Source organism: Triticum aestivum, chromosome 5D (assembly GCF_018294505.1).
Source record: "Triticum aestivum cultivar Chinese Spring chromosome 5D, IWGSC CS RefSeq v2.1, whole genome shotgun sequence".
Classification (NCBI taxonomy): domain Eukaryota; kingdom Viridiplantae; phylum Streptophyta; class Magnoliopsida; order Poales; family Poaceae; genus Triticum; species Triticum aestivum.
Genome location: NC_057808.1, coordinates 458,685,986 through 458,689,769, shown reverse-complemented (window position 1 = coordinate 458,689,769; position 3,784 = coordinate 458,685,986).

The following is a 3,784-nucleotide window of genomic DNA, read 5'->3' as shown; positions in this document are numbered from 1 at the left end:
CTCTGCACCTTGCATAATTTTTTTTTCTGTCAGTCCACATAGTCTTGGCATCAAACTCATGTTTGACTGCATAAGTCTTGAAACACATCCTAAACTCCTTCATGCTTGGGAATAACTTACCTACTTCAATAACAGGATTTTCTTTGTCATACACACTTACAAGCTCATCATCATGTGCATCATCTACATCATCTGCAGCATCTTTCATCAGCTTTCCATCCACATCTTCACAAGCATCTATGTTAGCATCATTAGGCAAACTCGATTCATCCCTCTCTTCCTCATCTTGATCATCTACTGGATCTACTAGAATGCCAAAAAAATTGGCCATCTTAGTGTCAGCCATTGGTGCAATGACCAAATTAGTAGTGTCTTCTAATTGTACTGAATTCCAATCAATACAAACAACCCTTGCAGCACCATCACATCCCTCTTCTGCAGCTTGCTCAGCCCCCTCTATTACTGTCACTTCACCCGTAAACATGAGTATTATCTGTCTCTGTGAAGCCCAATCATCATCTACCATCTACGAAGCCAACTTTGAGGGCACATATCCAACCTTAGAATCTGATTTCAGATCAACGAGCTCTGCATGAAAGGTAGTATGTTTGCTTGCCCAGCCGTCTTGTCGATCAATTTAATCAACCATCTCTTCACCATTCTCAATTCTCACATACTCACCCTTCCAATGCCACCTCTTGCTCTGGACCCCAAAAATGTTTTCCCCAATTTTCTCCACAACATTCCTCACGGCCCTCTCTTCCATGCTCTGTATTTCCTGTGGATCAATCTATTCAAATTCAACCTCCCATTTCACAATTGTATCTCTCTCTATATCTCGCATGCTACCATCAACTAGCTTTGCTTTAGATGGTAAGAATTCAACACTGAATTTGAAGGTACGAGCAACATTCCCCCTGTTTATCAATGTCGGGTACTGTGAGGCAGCGGAAGCAGACGAGGCACACATCGCAGGGTTGAAGAGGTTGGACAGGGTGATTACCTGGTCGACGTAGTCTCTCGTGGCTCCATCTTGTTCAGCCCAACGCCGCACCGCCGCCGCTCCCCAATCTCACCCACCTCCACAATCTGGATCTCGTGGAAAACAGGGGCAAACAGAGGCTCACTTGGTCAGATCTAACTTAAGACGGAGGAAAATGGTGCCGAATACACTCACCACATGCGCAGCCACGGTCGTCGCTGCCGCCGCCGACGAGAATGAAGAAGAGAGCAGCAACTAGAAGCAGGGGAGAAGCACGTGTTCAGTCAGGCGGGGAATCGATGCACTACCAAGTGGGACCCACCACCGATTAGTTTGACCCCTTATTTTTACCTCAACCGCAGTCCCGTTGACGACCGGACCCGTGTTTTAACCACCTAATCGTATTGGGGCTATTATTGTCATGTAAGACGGTGCACAGAAGCTATTTCTGGCAACTACGTCGCACTTCCAATTCACATGAAATGTGTTGCATAGGAGCTATTGACCTGACCCCCACCAGCCACCGTGTACTATCCGGCCTTCGGGACGGCGTTCGAGTTCCTTGTCGCCGGTAGCAATCTCACGTGCGGCCTCGTCACCTCCAACTTCACCGTGCAGTGCTGGTCGTCGACCTCGTCGGCGGTGGACAACGCGGCGGTGATGGTGCTGTTGCCCTCGATTTTCCCTGCCGTTATCTGCAATAGGCTGTGCGATATCTTGCCGCCGCCGCCGGCGGCACCCGCGTCGCCTCCTCAGTCACCAACGACGGCTACAAAACGAGTGTCTAAAGGCTGGATCGCTCGCCGTCATACGCCGCTACTAATCCTATCCATCACTCATAGACGATCTCTCAGATGACCTCGGCCCCATAGAAAATACGATAGGATTATCCAAGGAGCGGCCCGTACTTGGCTGTCAATTATACAGAACTAATACTAGTACTACTGCCGATAGCAGTTTAATAAACCATCACATTGCCCGCTTTATTCTAATTCTAATTTCTTGCGAGCAATTATTGATTAGCATCTGGCTGAACTTTCCTTGAAGTTTATGGTCTGACTCTGACAAGTCCAATGGCACGCAAGTTTCAGGAGAACGAGCGCGTGTTCCGATCGGAGCTCGCCTACCTCCCCCGCCTCCACCACAAGCACCTCCGGGGTCAATGTTTTTGTCTAACTAATTATATTTTTGTTTTTGCTTATTAAGTGTTAAAAGGGGTATAATTTTCAGCTTATACTACTCACAGATTCTATTAGAATTTACGGAAATTTAATCAAGGGATGCATGTATAGTATTATCTACAATCTAAGCTAGTGGGTAAGCTGGCCTTTTTTATGAATACAAGGAGGGGCACAAAAGCTCCATATGTTAAGCTTGCCAAGTGCATGCATGCACAAGTGATGGAGAGACGCGGGGCAGTGGCTACGTACTGCATGGTAAAGTAGGGGAGAGGGGAATGTGACTGACGCTGATTATATTTCCAGTTATGCTACATTTTTTTTAGAAAAAGAGGATGACCCCCGGCCTCTGCATCTGGGCGATGCATACGGCCACTTTATTAATTATTCTCACAAGACCTTACAAAGTAATACAACGATAAGACTAAAGCCGCCGTCTAATCATCTCTATCCCGCTGATGAAGGGGCGTAGATAGTCTGGGCCTAATACCAAACAGACATCGCAGCCAAACCTAACATCTAAGACCTGAGAACCCATTCAGGACGCCTGCCAGACATGGGTCTCACCGGTCCGGCGTGCACTCAGATGCCGCCGCCGCCAACTGCCACCGCTCCATCTTCAGAACTGTCCTGATGCATCAACCTTGCTTGGTCTAGCTAACGTCGACGCCACCACGGCGCCAAACGACACCTCCTCCCTGCGCGCAAACAGCTGAACACGTCGCGGTCGCCACTGATACACCTCAGCGCCATGCTGCCAAGTATCACCAGCCGACACAGCTTGAAGTCCTTGGAAGATCTGTCGTGCGTAGCACCTGCCGACCAGGCATGACAAGGCGTAGCACCTGTCGGTCAGGCATGACTTGACATCACCACCGAAGCTCCGTGCAAGACGAAGCCGCTCCACCTCCTGCCTCTGACCTCCAGCGCTGCTCCACAAACGATGCTCCCAAGAGAGAAACGACACCGCAGTGCCGCCATCGTCCGATCTGGAACACCAGATCCTAGGGTTTCCCCCGGAGCAGCACGAGTGGGTCGACAATAGTTACACGACGATGCCTTCATCAAGGTAACGACGAGAACGCCGCCATCGCCTGCCATCGGCTCGGTTTTCACCGGCAACCATGTCTCCCCTACTCGCAGCCGGGACAAGATGATGGATCTCGAGATCCGATCACCAAGCCTCTGGCCGGCCATCTCGGGAAGAAGATGACCACCACGTCCAGCAGTGTCACCACGCCTGGCACGCGTCGCCGCCGGCACCCCCATGGTGCCTAGAGGCCGACAAGCCCCGACGATTCCCCTCCAGCCGCCATGGCCCAGACCCCGGCACCACCAGATCCAGATCGGATCGGGGTCCAGGGCCCCAAGCCGTAACCGCCGCGGAGGCAGCACCACTGGACGGTGCCAAGCCCTCCAGCCCGCCGCCGAGTCATCGCCGGAGCTTCGCCGCGCCACACCGCCAAGCCACCGCCGGGATAACTCGAGCCGCCACTAGAGAAGCCGCAGCCGCCGCGCGTTGGAGAGGGCTCAAGCCGCAGTAGCCCCACCGCCAGGCAGGGACGCCGCCACCCAGCACGCCCTCCGCCGCGCCGCTGGGCCCCGCCCAGCCCAGCGCCGTCCC